A 21,648-nucleotide genomic window follows, 5' to 3' on the forward strand; every position below is an offset into this window, starting at 1 on the left:
ACAATCATTCATATATATGTTTCTGTGGGGATATACACATTCATTTATCTTGGATATATACCTAGGAGTGGAATTTCTAGGTCACAGGTAGATGTATATTTAACTTTATTAGATACTGCCAATCAGTTTCCCAAACTTGTTGTGCCATGTTACACTCCTACAAGCAATATATGAGTGTTTCGGTTCCTCCACATCCTTGCCAACATTTGCTGTTTTCAGTATGAATTTTAGCTATTCTAATGACTGTAAAGTGGTAACTCATGGCTTAAGTTTGCATTTCCCCAAAGACTCATAATGTTAGCACCTTTTCATGTGATTATTGGCCATGCGCATAGCTTTTTTTTGTTGAAGTGTCTGTTCAAGTCTTTTGCCCATTTTTAAATTGGATTATTTGTCTTTACTACTTTTGAGTTGTGGGAGTTCTTTATATATTCTGGCTATAAGTTACTAGAAACCTTACCATCCACTGGTGGATAGTAATGATGTCAACTGAGATAGGGAAGGCAGGAGAAGGAGTTTGTGAGAAGATGAGGAATTTATTTTAGGGCATGGAGTAATTAAAAGGCTTTTGAATTGATTATCCAGATATGGATGTACAGAAAACACTTGGAATTACAGATCTGGAGCTCAAGAGAGAAGTCTGGGCGATAGTTTGGGAGGGATCAGTATGATAGGAATGGATAAGATTGCCCAGGGAGAAGCAGCCTCATCTGAAACCTCAAGCATTGTAATGTTTAAGGGATGATGCAGAAATGAAGCCAGAAGAAGAAAACAGAAATCATGGCGAGAGGTGGAGGAGAAGCCAAGGAGGGGATTTTCAAGAAGGAGTGGTGCTAAATGCTATAGTGAGGTAAGAAAATGAAACCACTGGAGCTGACATTTGGGGTTTCCCTGGTGGTCTCTGTTCAGAGAATTGAGGAATAAATGTAAGATGAGGAAGCGGAGACAGGGGTAGACTCTTCTTTGAAAACATTAGGCAGTGAAAGGAAGGAGAGTGATTTCAAAGAGCCATAGATTTTAAAACAAAGCAACAAAGGAGTTGTAGAAAGAGGTACATAATCAGATGCTTAATGAGTTACAGAGGTACCTTTCAGAGTTTTTCCAGCAGCTTTGGGGAGGTGGGAAATGGAGGATGGATAGGTGTCAGGTGCTGATCAGATCTGGGAGAGGGAGACACAGACAGAACTCAGTGTTGACGGGGTGGCATAACATGCAGGCTCCATATCTGGGTCACAGCTGCAGGTGGAGAGGAGAATGCCTACTTCTGAGGGGATGTACGATGGGACCAAGTTGGCTTCTTGGGATGCTCAGAGCCCTGGGAGTGAGCACCAATGAGCCACTCCTTTGCAGTTTTCCTCCATTTTCAGAAGGCGGGCATCCCATAATTTCTCTGGCAGATTATTTGCCTTTCCAAGTGCTCTCCTAATCCAGCATTTCCATCTGGCACACACTGTGTCATTCTTGCTCCTGAATTCCTGATTCCAGAGCAGTTCTGCCATTTTCTTCCTTTGCATGGTGTGTACCTTCCCTCTTCTCCTCTTCCTCCAAATATCCATATTTTTGTGGTGGAAAAGGTGGGGACAGGGGAGACAGAAGACTAGAATCCTTATCAAGTCCTCTCTCAGCCCTTGGTGGCTCTGGTTCCTTCTCTGTGAAAGGGTGACGTGTGGGGTAGGGATTGGGGATGAGGCAGGAGAGCGGGTCTGAGTTCCTTCCCACTTCTAACGGTGGCTGGAACCAGGCCTCTGTGTTCAACCAAGGGTACTTTCTGTTTCTGTCCATTTGGGGAAGTTGCTTTTTCTTGGTATTTCGGGAGTCAGGAAAAGAAAAGTCATTGGTGTTCATATCTCTCAAAGCCTCAGGTAGGGCTGCGGCTTTTGACCAACAATAACGTATGACCATGACCTTGTGGCCGAGCTTGCACGCCTCTAACAGATATTATGACACAGTTCCATTCAATAGTGGAAGTGGAGATTTCAGCGTCGCCCTTTGTTAACCCACAAATGAAGTGCTACTCTTCCATTACGAGGGCTGTCGGAGCAGTAGCCAATCTTCTTATCCCCATTTTTTAAACAAGGGAAAGGAGGCATAGGAAGCGCAGTGTCTTGTGGGATTCCCTGGGAAGTCCTTCCAACTCTTGATAGAGCATCGTCTGCAACGTCGTCTGGGGGAGAAAAGGAGGAGGCAAGAAGAGGGCCTTGACCCTGGAGGCAGGAACTCCCGCACACCCTCACTCCCTTCCCCAGGGGCTGGGGAAACCACTCAGGTGACAGTAGCCTTGGTGCCGGCCAGGGAGGGCAGGAAGTCCAGCCAGAGGCTGGAGCGGCAGTGCTGAACGCCGGGACTGGCTGGTATTTCTATGAAGGTTCCTGCAGAAGGATGCGGGTCAAGGTGCCTGTCTGCACAGCAGTAGTGCAGGCATTTTAAGGGTTAAGGGCACCCAAAGAAAATAGAAATAGTGGCCAGGAGCGGTGGCTCGCGCCTGTAATCCCAGAACTTTGCGAGGCCGAGGTGGGCGGATCACGAGGTAAGGAGATGGAGACCATCCTGGCCAACGTGGTGAAACCCCGTCTCTAGTAAAAATACAAAAAATTGGCGTGGTGGCGCGCGCCTGTAGTCCCAGCTACTCGGGAGGCTGAGGCAGGAGAATCGCTTGAACCCGGGAGGCGGAGGTTGCGGTGAGCCAAGATCGTGCCACTGCACTCCAGCCTGAGGACAGAGCGAGACTCCGTCTCAAAAACAAAAAAAACAAAAACACAAAAAAAAGAAAGAAAATAGAAGTAGGAAGAGGAAGTGGGTCGCAGTGAGAGAAGGAAGCAGCTCGTCGGAGCTTCCTCTTTCTCGTCTTTCCCCGAAGCCCCCACCCCAGACCTGCCCCCCAGCCCCGCCCAGCCCTCCTGCCGGGCCAAAGCCGCCCTTCCGACGCGGGGGCCTAACCTCCCCTTACTCCTGGGAGGTCGCTGGTGCTCCGCGCTGGCACCCCTCGGGCCACTGCCATGCACCGGCCAGGGTCTGCTTCTTCTGAGGGCTGGCGGGTCAGAGCCGGGGCTGCTTCTCGGACGCTTTGCGGGCTCGGGGGCCTGACCCAGAGGATGTGGGGCCGGGCGCGCACCTGGCTGACGCGGCCCGGCCACCAGGTGGCTGGAGAGGCCGGCTCCGCGGTCAGCCCCGCCCCATTAGGCCCCGCCCCCTGACAGGCCCCGCCCCGCTCCCCGCCCGCCGGAGGAGCCCAGGCTGGGCAGATGCTGCGGCTCGCCGCGCGGCTCCAGCTGGGGCGCGGTGGTCCCGACGGTCACCCGAATCGCAGGGAGTCGCCGCTGGAGAGGGGCTCGGCGCGCCCGGCGGGGACTGCAGGTGTGTGACTGGGCGGCCAGGGCGGGTGCGGAGGGCACGCGTGGGAGCTCCAGGCAGAGCTGGAGCAAGCTGGGGACCGTCGGGGAGAGTGGGCTCAGCGAGCAGCCGCCGCAGCCCGGGGGCTGGACAGATTCTGCTATCTTCCGGCCCCGTGGACCTGGCCCACCGCGGGAGCAGCGGCTCTGCAAACCTGCGCTCCAGATAACCCTAGAGACTTAAGGGGCGTCGCGGGGACCACTTATCGTTATCCGGGTAACCTCTGCTGGGCGGCTCTGTGCAGCGTGTCCTCAGCCTCCTGCCTCCGACACAGGTCGCCCTGTGTCGTAGGGTCAGGTACCCTGCCTGCTCCAGCGGGGAACTGTCCGTGAGCGTGGGCGTCAGGGCTCCTGTGCCGTCAGAACCTGGGAGTCATGGAAGTGCCCGCGTAAGGCGCCCTCCGTCGAGCCTCACTCAGCCTGCTAGTTAGCCAGCCTTGGCCCCAGACGCGGCTGCTGTCCTAGAGAACGGCACGCTTTCTGCTCTCAGAGGATCTGTGTTTACACACTGGGCATCCCCGCGTGACTGTGTGTGTGTGTGTGTGTGTGTGTGTGTGTGTGTGTGCGCGCGCGCGCGCGCGCGCGCATGCGCATGTGCGCGTGCTGGCCCATCCCGGCCTGGGGTAAATACACAAAAAGTTCAGGTCAGTAGGAGGAAGGAGATTGTTCAGAAGGAAAAGGAAGGCGAGATTAAAGCAGCAGGATGTGGTATAAAGCGAGTTAACAAGACTCCGAGTAGAGAGGAGGGGTGGGTTTAGGCAGAATGAGGACTAAAAGTAGGCCAAGCCTGCCTCCAAGGTCCTCTCTGGACTGACACCCTCGTTTTCCTTCCGTGTCTTCTCATCCACCCCACACTTTCCTTCCTGCCCTCAGGACCACCTGTAAGGCACTGGCTCCCAGAGCTGAATGCAGGTAGGACTCTTTTGGAGCCAGCCCTACAACATGGCTTTCCAGGGATGGGATCTGGAATCCGTAGTTTTCAAAAATTTGAATGAGCTCCTTAAGTGACGATGCTGAAGCTGTTGCTTGGGAACCATGCATGATGTGGAAAAGAGACCCAAGTTCCAACCAGATCCAGCTGTGTGACCTGCAGCATCACACTGTCCCCCAACCCAGCCTCAGTCTCCTTATTTGTAAAATGTGCTGTCATACTGACCCATAGAGCTGTGTGGAATTATTATTATTATTATTATTTTTGAGACAGGGTCTTTCTCTGTCACTCAGGCTGGAGTGCAGTGGCATGATCATGGCTCATTGCAGCCTTAAACTCCCAGGCTCAAGCAATCCTCCGCCTCCGCCTCCCAAGTAGCTGGGATTACAGGTCAGCACCACCGCTCCCAGCTAATTTTTGTAATTTTTGTAGAGGCAGGGTTTTGCCATGTTGCCCAGGTCGGTCTCGAATTCCTTGAGCTCAAGCGATCCGTCTACCTTGGCCTTCCAAAGTGCTGGGGTTATAGGCATGAGCCGCTGTGCCTGGCCCAGTGTGGGAAATTAAGTGAGGCATGTATGATGAGAACGGCTGCACGTGGGAGATGCTCTGTGGATGTTGGTAGAACGCTGGCTTCTGTGTTTCCTCGGTGTGGCTGTGGTGGTGTGGGTCTTCACCTGGGGACCCGTGGAAGACAAAGGAGACAGTTTTGGATGGTCAAGCTGTTTTCTTGCTTCAGGGCTCCCTCCCCTGCTTTTTGAAGCCTCACAAACCAGGACTGTGGGGGCAGGAAGGCTTGGGGTCTTTGTGTGCTGTGTCTCCTTAGGGTTTTAAGAACCTCCTTCCTTTCATCTCTAGCTTACGAGAGAGATGATTCATTATCTTCTCTCCTCAGGGTGCAGTAGAAGCAGACAGTCTCTGCCTCCCTGCTTGCCTTTCCTCCCTCCCATTCACTGTTGATTGTTGCCCTCAAGAATAACAGGTTGCCCAGCTACTCAAGAAGCTTAAGTGGGAGGATTGCTTGAGTCCAGGAGTTCGAGGCTGCAGTAAGCTATGATCGCTTCACTGCGCTAGAGCCTGGGAGACACAGAGAGACCCTGTCTCAAAGAAACAGACAAACAAAAAAAAAAAGAAGAAGAATAGGTTGGACGCTAACTGGTGGCACTGGATGACAAGAGCATTTGGGGTTGATGTTGGCATGAGGATGAGAAGGCAGGGGTGCAGGCTGCTCCATACCCCTGTGTTAGCCATCCATCAGGGGCCTGCTGGCTGAGGACTGGGAGAGGAGGAGAGCCAGCAGCCTTTTTGCCTGGGTAGCCTAGAGTTTGGAAGCCCCAGCTTGGGTTCCACTGAGCACTCAAGCTGTGCTGACTTGGCCTTTCTTCAAAGATGCTCATCCCAAGGGACTGAGCTGGCTGGCCCTGTGGGACCTCTGAGAACCAGAACACCTGTTTGGCCTCAGCTGGTGAGCTAAAAGCCTGAACCAATGTGTTAAGAAAGCAAGCTGGCCAGGCGTAGTGGTTCATGCCTGTAATCCCAGCACTTTGGGAAGCCAAGGCTTTGAGGCCAGGAGTTCGAGGCTGCAGTGAGCTACGATCATGTCACTGCATTCCAGCCTTGGTGACAGAGTGAGACCCTGTCTTTACAAAAACAAAAACTAAAATTTAAAAAACAGTGAAAGCTCCTGGAAGAACAAGATAGAGTGATCCTTAACAAGTCAAGGGAGAGGTGTTTAATTTGATTTTTGAGCCTCAGATATAGATGGGGTGGGAGGAGAGAAAGGAAAGAGTACATCTGACTTCTGCCCAAAGGGAAGATGATACCCTCCCATAGCAAACATATATTACATAGTAGAATATTTCATCAATTTGAAGATGCACATATTTTCACATTTTAGCACTGAATGTGCTAATTTGTATGAATTTCACTGAAATCAAGGTGCATTTTACTGTTTATGGCATCTTCCAATTATAATAGGCAATAATATTTCTTCCTTATTGCCACACAAAATAATGGTGCATCTTACAATTGATGGCATCTTAGATTCTGTTAAATACAAAGTACTTTTTATAGATTTGGGGGTATGTGTTAGCGATACACAGGTCCACACAGAATTATGTTGTTCTCATAGCTTTCATACATTAATTTTTCCAGTAGCTCTACCTTCTAAGTATCAGAACTTTTCATTGTATTATGTTTTAAAAGAAATCTTTGTAAAGTACGTTGCTTGCATTTATAAATGTAGCATGTTGGATATGATCGAATAATTTCTTGAAATTTTCACCAAACGATTCTGGCCTGCCATTCTCTTTTGTACCCTGTGTCTTTTTGTACATTCATGCTTCTTTCTCTTTCATCCTTCTCCCCGTCCTTTTCTCCTTTGGCTATGACTTCATGGTTTTGGGCACTGTACTGAGTATGTCATGTCCTTTAATCTTCACAGTCACACTCTGAGGTAGCTACAATTATTGCCCCCATTTCACATATGAGAAAACCGAGGGCCAAGGCCGCGCATGTAGGTGGTGCCAGAGCTGGGCTGACTCTGGCTTCTGCTCTTAACCAGAGTTGACCAAGCCTAAGTGATGGCCTAGGTGTTCCTGTGGGTGTCAAGCACATGCCCCATACAACACAATTTGGGGGGCATGAATTGTGGCCACCAGATGCTTTTGTTTGCTTGCTTGCTTCTAGGATAGCAGCTAGGTTCTGGATAGTTGAGGTTATCGGTTAAGTGACTTCCAGATAAGTGAGTCACAGCTACAGCAAGTTACACCCAAAAGGGGGTTGGGGGCTGATGAATGGGAAGAAATGGATGACTTTCATGGCACTGAGAAGATCCTGGGTCCTTCTTGAGTCTTCTGAGTCTATCAAGTGGCTTGCCAGACTTTGGGCCTTAGAGTTTGGCATCCATGGGAGACTCCTGCTTCCATGGGAGCGTCTCTCCTGCTGCCATGGTGATGTAAGATAACACATCTGCGTGAGTCGCTTTTCTTTTTCATTTTTTTTAATTATTATTTTTTAGACAGAGTTTCGCTCTTGTCACCCAGGTCAGAATGCAGTGGCGTGATCTCGGCTCACGGCAACCTACGCCTCCTGGGTTCAAGCGATTCTCCTGCCTCAGCCTCCCGAGTAGCTGGAGTTACAGGCGTCCGCCCCCACACCCAGCTAATTTTTGTATTTTTAGTAGAGATGGGGTTTCGCCATGTTGGCCAGGCTGGTCTCGAACTCCTGACCTCAGGTGATCTGCCCGCCTTGGCCTCCCAAAGTGCTGGGATTACAGGCGTGAGCGACTGCGTCCGGCCTGCGTGAGTCACTTTTCAGCTGAAAACGCTGCAGAGCTGCATGACTTTCCAGAGATGGTCCACACCCACCACCCATCCCAGGTCCAACCCTCCTTCTTCCTCTCCCGTAGCCTGAGCAGACCGCTGCACCTTTGTGTGTGCTGTTGCTTCTCCCCAGATTGCCCTTCCCTGCCTCTGCCTTCCTGGTGAACTGCCAGTTCCTCTTAGAAGCCCAGCTCAAGCCTCATCTTCTGAATCCTTCCCTGATGCTCTTCCTTTGCCCTTCAGCACTGACCACCCCCTCCTTCTTCATTGTGCTTTCTATGTCTTTGCACCATAGCACTGACCGCCCAGGCCTACAGGGGGACCAATGACCTGGCACAGCTATGGCCTGCTCACCCTAGCCACTTGATGTTCAGCATGGCGTCAAGCTGTCACTCTGAAATTCCCTGGGATCTCATAGGCAAAGCGTCCATGCACAGCAACAGCAGAAGTTGCCAGATCACAGGATGGGGTGGGGGGCTGGGGGTGGGGCCCGGAGGGAGTGGTGTGCTTTTCATTTTCATGTCCTCAGGAGTCTTGTTGTTGTTGACCTAGGCAAATGAGCTTGTGTGGTTTCCTTGTTAGAGTGCAGGGCTGGGATGTGAGGGCTGAAGGTGGCCTCACATGGAGCCCAGTTCCTGCCGGGCTCCCCCACTCCTAGCCACGTGATCTTTGCTAAGTCCATATACCTCTCTGCATGTCAGTTTCCCCATCTGTAGGATGGAAATCTGGCACTCAATGCTTTATGTGGCCCCTGCCTAATCACTAACATTTCACTTGTTCATTCAACACTTCTGCATGGAGCGCACCTTCTGTGTGCCAGGCATGTGCCAGGCTCTGAGGACGCTGAGCAAGACAGGCAATGTTCCTGCCCCGTGGAACTCACAGTCTCATAGACAAGATATGCAACACACATATTGTTTAATTACAATTGTGAGAATTATGGGATACTATGAGATTATGGAAAGGGAACTCAATATAGTTGAGGGGTTAAGGAAAGGTTTCTCTGAAGAAGTCAAATTTGAGTTGAGACTTGAAAGATATAAAGTAAAAGAGAATCATAACAATGATAATAATAATACCTACCATGTAATGAATACTTGCTAAGGGCTTTTTGGGTGCATTCTTTCCAGCATTCTTTTCAACAACTTGTGTGTGGGGTATGTGGGCTCCCTCTCCTGTGAGGATCAGATGATAGCACTACTGGCAAGCACCCTTCTCAGTGTCTGACACAGACCAGGGACTCATTCCCACCTTCCTCATCCCTCCCCGTATTCCAAGGTCCAGCTTATGGATGCTTAGGTCGTAAATACTAATGGGGGGGCCTCTCTTCTCCTTTCCACTGACCATCACCAGATAGCATGTCCTGCTCAGGAGCCCTCTGCATTTGTGCATCTCCATCAACAGCTCAGGGAGTTGAGTCCCCATCCACAGAAAACTCCGCCGTGTTGTTTGCCAGGTCTTCATTCTGTTCCTCTTAGGAGCCGCTGTTCTGGGAGGGTTCAAAAGCCCTGATCCGGAGTGTCTGTCTCATCTAGGAAGTCACTTGTCCAGCTCCCATATCCTTCTTCCACCAAAGCTGTCTCCCCAGAACCATGAAGTCTGTGCAGACGTATCACTGGGTTTTTGGTCTGAGCATTTATTCCTGCACGGCTTGGTGGTTTGGCCCTTGTCAGGCAAATCTCCATGCAACCACTTCCACCCAACCTGGCCGAGCCAGCCAGCCTCCTGGGGGAGCGTTCTGCAACCAGATCGCATCTACACTGACAGCTCTTTGAGGAGAATCTCAAACTCTCTCTAGATAGTTGGCCCCTTTGAAAAACTGATGAAAGCGATAGATCATCTCCTCTCTCGTCACCCATAAGCACATATGTACATGCGAATGAATGTGTGTGCACCCACACACACACACGCACAGTCTCTCTCGCTCAAAGTTTTGCATAAAATTCTAAGGTCTTCTTGGATCTCTGCAGTTCACCAAGGGACCCAGGTTAATAACTCCTGTTCTAGAAAACATGACTTTCTCTATGCTGATTTCTTTGGATTATACCCAGCACAGCTCCCTGTGGGAGGAAGCTGTTGTCAGAAGCAAGCTGGGGGAGGTGATGGATAATGAAAACTGTGTAGAGGACACTGGTAGCAACTCACTGGTGAGAACCCCGAAGCGGCGTGCTGGGGGCCATCTCATGCCTGCACACTGGGCCACTGCTCTGTTGTTGGATTTCTCACCGAGTTTTGAATTCAGCCCATTTCCAAGATGATTAAAGAGTGAAAGAGAAGGCCCGGCATGGTGGCTCACACCTATAATTCCAGCACTTTGGGAGGCCGAGGCGGGCGGATCACCTGAGGTCAGGAGTTCAAGACCAGCCTGACCAACATGGAGAAACCTCATCTCTACTAAAAATACAAATACTAGCCGGGCGTGGTGGCACATGCCTGTAATCCCAGCTACTTGGGAGGCTGAGGCAGGAGAATCGATTGAACCTGGAGGCAGAGGTTATAGTCAGCCGAGATCGCACCATTGCACTCCAGCCTGAGCAATAAGAGGGAAACTTCATCTCAGAAAAAAAAAAAAGAGAGAGAGAGAGAAAAAAAAAAGGTGTCTGTGGCCACACACATGAATATAAACAGTCTACGGATCAGAGAGGCAGGCATGACTGTTTCTTTGCCACAAAAGTCTGCAACCTCCCAAGTTCCCAGGGACGGGCATGAGCTTGGGGCTTTGTTTCTCTGATGTGGTCATAGTTCTTTAGAACCAGTGCCTTGATGTAAAGTGCCATGTGTGAAGGACGTTTTCTTCAATTCCCCTTTTCTAAGGATTTTTAAAAGCATGAATGGATGTTACATTTGTCCAATACTTTTTTAAAGCATCTACAAGGAAACTCTTGTATTCTTTCACCTTGTGATAGATTTATGTGACACATTAGGTCATTAGCTTCCACATATTGAGCCTCTGCATTTCTGGAATAAACTCAGTTGGGTCAAGGTGCTTTATTCTTTCAGTACTGTGCTAGGTTTGATTTGCTGTGATTTTCTTTAGGATTTTTTTTTTTTTTTTTTTTTTTTTTTTTGAGACAGTCTCACTCTGGAGTGCAGTGGTGTGAACCTCCACCTGCCAGGTTCAAACAATTCTCGTGCTTCAGCCCCTGAGTAGCTGGGATTACAGGCACCCACTACCACGGCTGGCTAATTTTTGTATTTTTAATAGAGACGGGGATTCACCGTGTTGGCCAGGCTGCTCTTGAACTCCTGGCCTCAAGTGATCCACCCGCCTTGGCCTCCCAAAGTGCTGGGATTATAGGAGTGAGCCACCGCATCCCGCCTTTCTTCAGGATTTTTGCATGAAATGAATTTGGCCTCTATTTTCCTTTTCTGTGCTGCTGCTGTCAGTTTTTGATATGCTGACTTTGCAAATGATTTTGGAAGCACGTTACCTTCTCCTGCGCCCTGTGACAGCTTACAGAGCGGGGAATGAGCTGCTCCTTGGAAGCTGCGAGAATGGCTCCAGTCTTCAGGTCTTCCACTGTGGGATTCTTGGCTTCCCACTCCCCAAGCTTCCTTCTCTTCTCTCTTCCTCAGTCCTCCCAGGTACACACCTGTAAACTTCAGTGCTCCCAGGCTCATGCCCGAGAGCCATCTTTGATTCTTGGCTTCCAATGTTCTGCCACTGGGTCCCGTGGGTCCTTACTCTATATGCCCTTCAGCTTACAAGCATGCCTATTTCCACACTGAACTGGGCATATCCACCTTGAGTGCATTCCAGGTGCTGCATTTGGAGGATGCTGAGCAACCACTTCATATCCAGAGATAGGTGACCAGGATAGCAATGACAGAATATGAAGTAATTAAGAAGTAGCGAGGTTTTTCTCCAGGAAGAGAAGACAGAGGAGAAGTAGTATCTGTCTTCAGATATTTGACGAGCAGTGTCCTTTGAAAAAGGTGAAGACTTCTCAACTAGGGGTCATTCTCTGGGATGGAAAAGGGATGACAGAAGGAAAATCGTAAGAAAATAGACTCCAGCTCACTAGAAGGAAGATCTTAGAGAAATTCAGAGCAGATCAACAATGGAACGGGAGGCTTTGTGGTGGTGAGTTTCCCGTTGGGGGAAGTATGCAGGGAAAATACATGTTATATATTATAGAAATGATAGCCATGAGAAAGGAGACTGATATAGCCCATTTTTAAAGAGCCTGTAGTTCTCTAAATCATGGTGGCCATGTCTGACTGGTTGTGTAAACGCTGGTTGTTCTGAGAACATGATTTGAGTTTGACTAGTTCAGTGACCTTGAATAAACACATCCCAAAGCTGGGCAGTTTGCTCAGAAATCCCACAGCCCTGCTTCACAGCCCGTTCCCCGGAGCAGAAGCACCTTGGCTGTTAGAAAACCATAGCCATTCATGGACACTGGGATCCTCACCCACATCCTCTGCTGGGCTTTTCTTGAAGTCTCTTGTTCTTGGCTCCTTCTGATACCTGGTAAAATAAACTAATGGAACCCCATTTCAAAATCGCCTTCCTCTGTGAGTGTCCCACATAAGATCTTGGGGCCAACCTGTCTCACCTCCAGGCTGAGCTGGGAATTGATGTCCTCTTGTTCTTGGGGTTTTCGCATCAACGTTTCATAGGTCTTTGCACTGTGCATTCACTTCTGTACCATGTTGAGAGTTTCATTTTGAGAAAACGAAAAGCTCTGCACTCTCCTTGGCCTGTTATTGTGCTTAAGAGAACACAGGGGGCTGTGATGTGATGTACGGGCTACAGGATGGGAATAGAAGATGTAATCTCTAGTCCTGGTCCCTAATTACTTCCTCATCTTGCTGAGTCTGTTTCCTCCTGGACCAATTGGACTCTATGATTCTGACCGCCTGTGAATTTTCAAAGCCTGCTCTCCAAGAGTTTTCTTGTGGGAGCTGCTCTGATGGGCTGAGCAGAGAGGGGACCGGCTCCTTCCCTCATGGTGCCACCTTATGACAGGACTCCCAGTGACTATGAGTCCCTCTTCAGACCTCAATGGCAGAAACCCACCCTCTAGCCCATGCTTCTGCTGGAAGGCTTCCTTTCAGGCCACTGGTGGCTCTTGAATGGCAAGTTCCAATAGTCTCTTCCCAACCTGCATCTTTTTTTTTTCTGAAGTCTCCATAAAGTCTGATGCCCGACACATTTTTTTTTTTTTTTTGAGAAAGGGTCTCACTCTGTCACCCAGGCTAGAGTACAGTGGCACGATCACAGCTCACTGTAGTGTCAACCTCCCCAGGCTCAGATGATCCTCCTGCCTCAGTCTCCTGAGTAGCTGGGACTACAGGTGCATGCCACCATGCCCAGCTAATTTTTTGTGTGTGTTTTTCATAGAGACAGGGCCTCACTATGTTGCCCAGACTGTTATCAAACTCCTGGGCCCAAGTGATCCACCTGCTTCGGCCTCCAAGTACATGCGGGTTATTTTCACTTGATGCCCTATTTCAACTTAAGCAATGTCCAGAGCCCAACTCTGCATCCACAAAGCAGGCTTCCTGTGCAGAGTTCCCCATTTCTGTCTCTGCTGAAACCAGACCCCCAGCCTTGAAACCTTGGACTCATCTCCGAGTCCTCCCTCCATCTTCCTTGTTCCCCACTGCCCAGCCCGTTTTGATGGTGCTTCCTTTCTCCATGGCTCTTGTTTCTCTCACTTCCCCATTGTTTTCTCCGCTACCTAATTTGGCTTTATTTACCATATGCCTCTGGTGGGCCTTTTGGACCACAGGCTCTTCCTCTCTTCACCAGGAGATTCTTCTTATGAAAACTTCTATGTCACTGTGTTCAGATACTTTGATGGCACCCCACTGCTTAGGGAGAGTCCAGAGTCCTTAGTCTTCTGTTCAGGTTTCGAAGTTGAGTCCCACTCTTTTCTCCACGAATCGTCATGCTCTCCTCCAGCCAGACTGCCTGACTCAGTTTTCCCAAGACCTAACGTGTGTTCTTGCCTCACTCATCCCCTTCCCAATGAGGGAAGCTTTCCAATCATTTTGTTCAGTGCTGACTCTCCAGTGCCTTGCAGGGGCCAGCATTTGTCATTCAATCAGTGCTTGCTGAATGAGTGATTGCCTGGTCAAGCAGCCAGCATAGAAGAGGCCTGGGCCTCAGCCTTGGATGACTGATGATCGGCAGGCTGGGCTGCTCCCCATCTGAGACCTCTGTGGGGTTCAGTCATCCTCCCCTCAAGGACCCTCCAGGCATGTCACTGGTCTTCTGTGCACAACTGCAAGGGCTTCAGACACCTGTGGCTTTGTGATCCACTGTGGGACAAGGCAGGTGTCCTCCTCTGGGCTGCTTCAGACCCCTGAGCCTCTGTCAAACTCCAGGTGCAAACTCCAGGTGCTGAGAACCCTCTGCTTGGGAATCTTTTTTTTTTTTTTTTTTGAGACGGAGTTTTGCTCTTGTTGCCCAGGCTGGAGTGCAGTGGCATGATCTTAGTTCACTGCAACCTCTGCCTCCCGGGTTAAAGCGATTCTCCTGCCTCAGTCTCCTGAGTAGCTGGAGTTACAGGCGCTTGCCCCTATGCCAGGCTAATTTTTGTACTTTTAGTAGACATGGGGGTTTCACCATGTTGGCCAGGCTGGTCTTGAACTCCTGACCTCAGGTGATCTGCCCGCCTCAGCCTCCCGAAGTGCTGGGATTAAAGGCGTGAGCCACCGTGCCGGGCAGGGAATCTTCTTACCACCCTCCCATTTAGTCAGATTTAAGATGAGCAGTTAGCTAAGTCTGGGAGCAGGGGAAGCCCTGGGGAACCTTCCCCCAACAAGCCACTCCCAGTCTGGTGACAGCTTTTGCATAAGAGCCTGGGGAAGTGTCTGTTTGCAACACGGTGTTTACAAGGCAGAGGGGCTTCCTGTCCTGCCCGTGCCAGGCTGTGGGGCAATCAGGGCAATCAGGCGCCGTGTTTTCAGAGGGAGTAAGGCAAAGAAACGGTCGAGGGATTTCTGGAGATTCTTCGAACATCACCAGGGGGTGCCTGGCCTACTTGACCCTGGAGGACAAGGGAGATGTAAAACTCAGGTTTAAAAATTGGGAGCAAATTAAAGTATTACTAACAATGATTAATTTGCATATGGTCCTTTGCACCTTGCAAAAATGCAAAGCGTTTTTCACAAAAGTGGCCCTCCCTCTGAGTCTAATGTGAAAATCTTTGGAGCAAAAAACTTCCTTTTCTCACTCCCAAGCCCGGAGCTTGGGTCAGAGTAAGCAAGGACAAAGTTATTTCTTTTTCTTTTTTTCTTTTTTTTTTTTTTGCAGAGGAAAGAGCGCTTTCTGGGGGAAGGGGAGAGCAGTGGAAATGACTCCCCAGGAGAGATAACTCCCGCATTCCAATTCAGAGCTCATGCATGATGAGAGTGACACTCTCTCTGTGCATATCTGAGAAATGGGCTGAGGAGGCTGATACTGGCGCCTCTGCCTCCTCCAAGGGCTGTGGCAGCCCTAGGGCACGCACCTGCCAACATGGAACCATTCCCATGGCACTCACAGAAACACGAGCTTGTGTCCAGAGCCCTTGTTGTCTCTTGGGCCTCAGTAAAAGTATCTGGAAAGGTCTTGGAAGGTGGGTTGGGCTTTCTTGGCCCTGGAGACAGGAATATAGTCCACTGTCTCTCTTCAGTGGGTGGGTAACCCAAGAGTGGGTGATCAAAAGATGTGGCTCACTCTTACCACCTGACTTCTGAAGACCTGAGGTTGTTTTTAGTGGTGAATCCTTCCTCTGAACCCATTTGATGCCAAGTGTGAGCTGGCCAGTGGTAGGGCCAAGGTGCAAAGGCTCCTGTGAGTTCAACACATTAGCCTGTGGGTCATGGTGCTATGATAGCTGTTGGTGTGAGGGGATTTGCTTTACTGTGCAAAACAAGAGAAAAATAAGGGTGTGGCCCTTTAAAGAACTTGCTAATAAAAACCTCCCACTTGAGAGAGGCAGAGGTTAGCCTGAAGGGTGGGGTTGAGGAGGGAGATGATGGGTGGAGTTGAACAAGGACTAGCTTTGTGTAAGCATCAAGAAAACACATTTCTGAACTAGTGAGGCTAAGTAGCTCAGGTCCAAGGCATGTGAGATATTTGGGAGTTTGTTCAGAAGGTTGTTCTAGAAGGTACCTGAATTGCCTAGCAGAATAGATGGTGGGGACTTGTGGAAGTTGATGGAAGCAAGCCCTCAATGCTGGACCACGTAATGGGTGCAATGAATAAAGAAGGAGGCATCCAACTTCCCATTCCCTCATTCTCCCAACTGTGGCCCAAGGCACTCTGCTATTACAGTCCAGCACTCTCCTCTGAGATAGATGTAGCTGGTCAAGAATGCTCCTTCTTGGTCCATGGCTCAACTCTGCCAGGTTCCCATCAAGCCTTCTGTCCAGGGGCTGTTGAAGGGATTGGGTTGCAGCCATGGTAATCATATGATAATGGCCACAGTTGCACCTTGGGTCCAGAGCTCAGTGGCTTCAGAGGGTCCCATCTCCCCTCCTCCCCCTCCCTTTCCTGCATTTTCAAAGCTGCAGGCTTACTTCTCATTGGCTGTGTTACTCCTAAGATCTGCTCAGTAGATGAAGGTGAAAATGTTATTTTTCACTAAAATATCTGACCTTGTTTAAGGAGAAAAAATTTTGTAATAATGCCCATAATTTATTCTCATGATACTTTATTGACCAGTAAGAGATTACCCCTAATTCATTTATAAAAACATTACTCTGTCAACTTGAGTTGCTTCAATACTGACTGGCCAGCCCAGTTTGCTCCAATGAGTGTCTGGCCTTTAAATAGCTCAATCCCTGCTGCTCTCCCTAGAGTAGGACACGCAGAGGTGGGGACTCCATGTAGAAAACCTGTGCTCCGGAAGTCATGTCTGGAGGATGACTTCACCTTTCATGAGGTGTCTCTATCAAGGAAATTTTGGGTATACCATATGGTCTTTAAGTCAGACCATAAACCATACTCTACAAATTCAGGGGAAATCCGCCAGCTGTAACTAAATGACATAGTAACAGAAAAACAAAAACATAATTTCTCTTATTAGGTAACTCAGCATTCACTGAAATAATAGTTGGTCTACTGGTTTCTCTGTTGGATTGGAGAGACCCAAAATAATAGTGGCTTAAACAAGATAGAGGTTTATTTCTGTCTCATGTAGCAAGCTGGGCATAAGTGATCCAGACTTCACATGACAGCTTTATAGGTTGGGAACTGAGGTTCCTTTTGTGTCGTTGCTCTGCTTTCTTCAACATGTAGCTCTCATCTCATGGTCAATAATGGCTGCTCTAGCAATTGCCATCACATCTGCATTCCAGCTAGCAAGAGGGGGAAAGGGGGAAGGGAAGGGCATACCTCTTCCTTCTAAAAGCATGACTTGGAAATTACACTTATCAATGTCTATTCATATTCCAGTAGGCAGAATGTAGTCATATGGTCATACTTAGTTACAAGAGTCTGGGAAATGTGATCTAAAATTCCTAAAAGTTATATTCCTATAGAAGGAAGGAGAATAGCTGTGGAAGAACAAATATGAGTCTCATCCACATTTGAACTTTGTGAATCTTCACTGTTATATAAGATGTTCTTTATCCCTTCTCTTGTGGAATAATCATACCTTCTAAGCCCTACTGAAAACTGTTAATAAAAAACAGCATGCTACACCAAAAGGTCGAATTAACCCAAATGTCCATTGATGGATAAATAGATAAATAAAATGTGTGTATACATTCAATTGAATATTATTGATCCTTAAAAAGGAATGAGGTTCAAACACATGCTACAGTATGCATGAACCTTGAAGACATTATGCTAAATGAAGTAAGCCAGACACAAAAGGGCAAATACTGTGTGATTCCACCCAAAGGAGGTAGCTAGAGTAAACTCATAGAAACAGAAAGTAGATTAGAGGTTACCAGAGGCTGGGGGGAGAAGTGGTGGGGAGTTAGTGTTTATTGGGTATGGAGTTTCAGTTTGGGAAGACGAAAAAGTTCTGTGAATGGATGGTAGGGATGGTTGCACAACATTGTGAATGTACTTAATGTCACTGAACTGTACACTTAAAACTGTATGCACAAAACTGTATACACAACCTGCAGAATGGGAGAAAATATTTGCAGACTATGCATCTGTCAAAGGTCTAATATGCAGAGTCTATAAGGAACTTAAACAAATCAACAAGCCAAAACCAAATAACCCCATTTAAAAACAGGCAAAGGACGTGAACAGACACTTTCCAAAAGAAGACATACAAATGGTCAACACACATGTGAAAGATAATGCTCATCATCACTAATTATGAGGGAAATGCAAATCAAAACCTCAGCAAGATACTGTCTCGCACCAGTCAGAATGGCCATTATTAAAAAGCCAAAAAACAACAGATGCTGGCGAGGCTGTGGCGAGAAGGGAACACTTACACATTGTTGGCGGGAACTTAAATTAGTTCAACCACTGTAGAAAGCAGTTTGGAGATTTCTCAAAGAACTTAAAACAGAGCTATCATTTGACCCAGTGATCCCATTACTGGGTATATTCCCAAAGGAAAATAGCTCATTATACCAAGAAGACACCTGTACTCACATATGTTCATCACCCCACTATTCACAATAGCAAAGACATGGAATCAACCTAGATGCCCATTGATGGTAGATTGGATAAAGAAAATGTGCTACATATAAACCATGAAATACTATGCAGCCATAAAAAAGAATGAAGTTATGTCCTTCGCAGCAACATGAATGGAGCTGGAGGCCATAATCCTAAGCAAATTAATGTAGGAATGGAAAACCAAATACCATATGTTCTCTCTCACAAGTAGGAGCTAAACACTGAGCACAAGTAGACATAAACATGGGAGCAATAGACATTGTGGACTCTCAGAGTGGGGAGAGAGGGAAGGGTGAGGATTGAGAAACCTCCTATTGAGTACTGTGCTCACTACCTGGATGCAATATACCCATGTGACAAACTTGCACCTGTATCTAACATAAAAGTTGGAATTAAAAAAATACTTACAATGGTAAATTTTATATTGCATATATTTTACCACAATCATGCTATAAAAGACCAAAGGCAGGGTTCTCTGGCATTTTAGGAGCAATGTCCCTACAGATGAAGCTGCTCAACACCCTTTGGGTGAGGTTATTAAGCCAGTAATGAATCCATCTGTCTGCGTTATCATTCGTATTTTTTACATCATCATGAGACTATATAGCAAGACTTGCTAAAATTCAGATATGCTGTTTTTGTGGCTGTTCTTCTATTACCTCTTTAGTCAGTGAATCCATTGATCCCTATTGGCTGCTGGTGGTTCCTGGATCCTTCCCTTAGCATTCACACACTGTCTTCTAATAATGTGTAGAGAATGTTGCCAGGGGACTGGTGGACTCAGACATGTACTTTAAAAAATTCCACTTAAAAAAATTTTTTTTAATTTTTATTTTCATAGACTTTTGGGGAACAGGTAGTATTTGGTTACGTGAGTAAGTTCTTCAGTGGTGACTTATGAGATTTTGGTGCAGTGTACATTGTACCCAATGTGTAGCCTTTTGTCCCTCACCCCCTTCCCACCTTTCCCCCGCTAACTCCCCAAAGTCCATTATATCATTCTTATGCCTTTGCATCCGTATAGCTTAGCTCCCACTTATGACTGAGAACATAAGTGGGTTTTCCATTCCTGAGTTACTTCACTTAGAATAATAGTGTCCAATCCCATCCAGGTTGCTGCAGATGCCATTACAGGATTCTCCTTTTTTTTTTCTGTTCCTCATGATGAGGACATTTTCTAATCTGTCTCTGTCTTTCTCTGTCACTGTCTCTTATACATCTTTCATTTTCTCTGATTCTTCAGAGATAATCAGTAGCAGCTCCCTTTCACAACCTCAAGTTTCTTTGTGACTCTGAGATGCCTTTATTCTCTTCTGCAATCCTAAACTCATTTTCAGCAGCAAGCCTCCCTATTTGGCATCAGATGTTTCAATATCGGACCCTTTCCCCGCAATCTACTTTTCAACCTGTGGCTGGTACGACCTTCCAAATCCGAAAGCTGATGTGTCATTCACCAGCTCGAAATTTAGCAATGGCTCCGCGTGGCGCTTGAGTAAACCCTTAAGCACTTAGCTTGGCAGATAAGGCTCTTCACAGTCTACCATGCCAGCCCATGCAGCATCATCTCCCAGCGTGCCCCATGTCATGCTTACCCGTCAGTAGGGCTGAACCGCCAGCAGTTCCCTAAAGGAACCATGCTGTCTCCTGCCTCTTGCCTCGGTTTATTTTCCTACCATCATGCCTGACTCTCACCCAGGGCAGCTCCTCCTTCCTGAAATGTTATCTCGGGAGTCACCTTTTTGGAGAAGCTTTGCTAATAGACATTCTCCCTCCTCCAAGTTCCCATGGCACCTGTCCCATATTAGCCTCCACTGGGACACCTAACCCACTGGGTAATTTCTAGTTTGAGGGTTATTTTGGATGGTGCTGCTCTGAACTTCCTCTTGCATGTCCACTGGGCATGTAGCTAGGAGGCATATACCTGGGGCCTGGAGCATGCTGAAGTGGAGTTTTTTAGGGTCTGCTAGAGGACCTTCCATTGGGTATGTTGTTGTACCAGCGTACATTCCCCGCAGCAGCCGTGAGGGTTTGCGTGGCTTCACATCCTCACAACAGTGTTTTTCACCGTTTTCATTTTGGCCCTTCTGCTGGGTGTGTAGTGGTATTGCCTTGTGGTGGGAATGTGCGCTTCCTTTCTGACTAATGAAGCCGAGCACCTTTCCACATGTTTAGTGGCCATTTGGACACCCTCTTCTGTGAAGCGTCTATTCAAGCCTTTTGTCCAGCTTTCTATTGGGTTGTCTTTTTCATATTTTTCTGTTGCTCCTGCCACATTGTGTAGTGACCTCTCTCTCCTCCTCCTGACCACGATCTCTGTGAGATTTCTGGACCCCCATTGCCTAGTGAAGTCCCTCAAATAGTAGACCCTCAATACATATTTTCTGCTGACTAAATAAAACATCTGTGATTCATGCTTTTCAGTGGGTTAACCATTCTCCTTACAATGGTAAAGCTTATCATGGTAAAGCTTTAGCTCCTACTTATAAGTGGAGGAAAAGATGGAGGCAGCATAGGAGTGCATTTCAGCTTTCTCTCATGCATATGTCACTGTCTTGAGTTACTGGCCTGATTTCTCCTGGTTTGGGCTCTGAAAATAGCTGTATGGATCCTTTTTGATGTATGCTGCATTTTTCTTTCTCTTTTCTATTTTTTTTTTTTAAGATAGAGTCTTGCTCTGTCGCCCAGGCTGGAGTGCAGTGGCTCAATCTTTGCTCACTGCAAGCTCCGCCTCCCGGGTTCACACCATTCTCCTGCTTCAGCCTCCCGAGTAGCTGGGACTACAGGCGCCCGCCACCACACCCGGCTAATTTTTTGTATTTTTAGTAGAGATGGGGTTTCACCATGTTAGCCAGGATGGTCTTGATCTCCTGACCTTGTGATCTGCCGGCCTCGGCCTCTCAAAGTGCTGGGATTACAGGCGTGAGCCACCGTGCCCGGCTGCTGCATTTTTCTTAAGGCTTGCTTTCATGAGACGCTCACTCTCTCTCTTTCGTATCATCTTACTTGGGGACCTCAATTCCATCTTGACATATGCCCCAGGAAGTCACACTGGCCCCTTCACATTTCTGCCCCTTTTCTCCCTTGTGACACTCTCTGACTTGCCTTCAGGGCTTAATTTTCCATTTTCTTTCCCTGTTAAGCCACCCGTTCTGACTTCCAGCCTCTCGTTGTTGTTGTTGTTGTTTTAATAGATTAGATATGCACGGAAACAATTCCTAGCCCCTTGGATAGCTGCTTTCATAAAGTCTATGACTTGCATCTGACTACGTCTAGCATTCTCTTCCGTGATTACTACAAACCCCAAAGTCATGGGTCCTTTTCTCCCCATTTTTCTCTCACTTCTATTTTACAAAGCTTTCATTGTTCTTGGTGAGAATTAAAGGCAGAGGATAGGATAGTAATCTTCCTCATCACTAACTT

At 47.9% G+C, this 21,648-nt stretch overlaps 1 protein-coding gene and 1 long non-coding RNA gene across 3 annotated transcripts in view; one reads left to right on the forward strand and one right to left on the reverse strand.

Annotated features, from left to right (window-relative positions):
- Nucleotides 1-510: 510 nt before the first annotated feature.
- LOC115831538 lies at nt 511-3,074 on the reverse strand. Its single transcript, XR_004027047.1, has 2 exons — nt 2,948-3,074; nt 511-2,164 (listed from the first exon to the last, which is right to left on the reverse strand). It is a non-coding gene; the product is annotated as an uncharacterized LOC115831538 (long non-coding RNA).
- A 161-nt stretch (nt 3,075-3,235) lies between these two features.
- The window catches only part of PIK3R5 (phosphoinositide-3-kinase regulatory subunit 5), an 87,359-nt gene continuing 68,946 nt past the window's right edge, over nt 3,236-21,648 (forward strand). The window contains exon 1 of one of the 2 annotated variants that reach the window (XM_030800212.1): nt 3,236-3,354. The gene's annotated coding sequence lies outside the window, so the exon portion shown is untranslated. The remainder of the gene's footprint in view (nt 3,355-21,648) is intronic. The other variant, XM_030800211.1, reaches the window with a different exon arrangement.

The sequence above is a fragment of the Nomascus leucogenys genome, chromosome 19 (genome assembly GCF_006542625.1).
Source record: "Nomascus leucogenys isolate Asia chromosome 19, Asia_NLE_v1, whole genome shotgun sequence".
NCBI lineage: Eukaryota > Metazoa > Chordata > Mammalia > Primates > Hylobatidae > Nomascus > Nomascus leucogenys.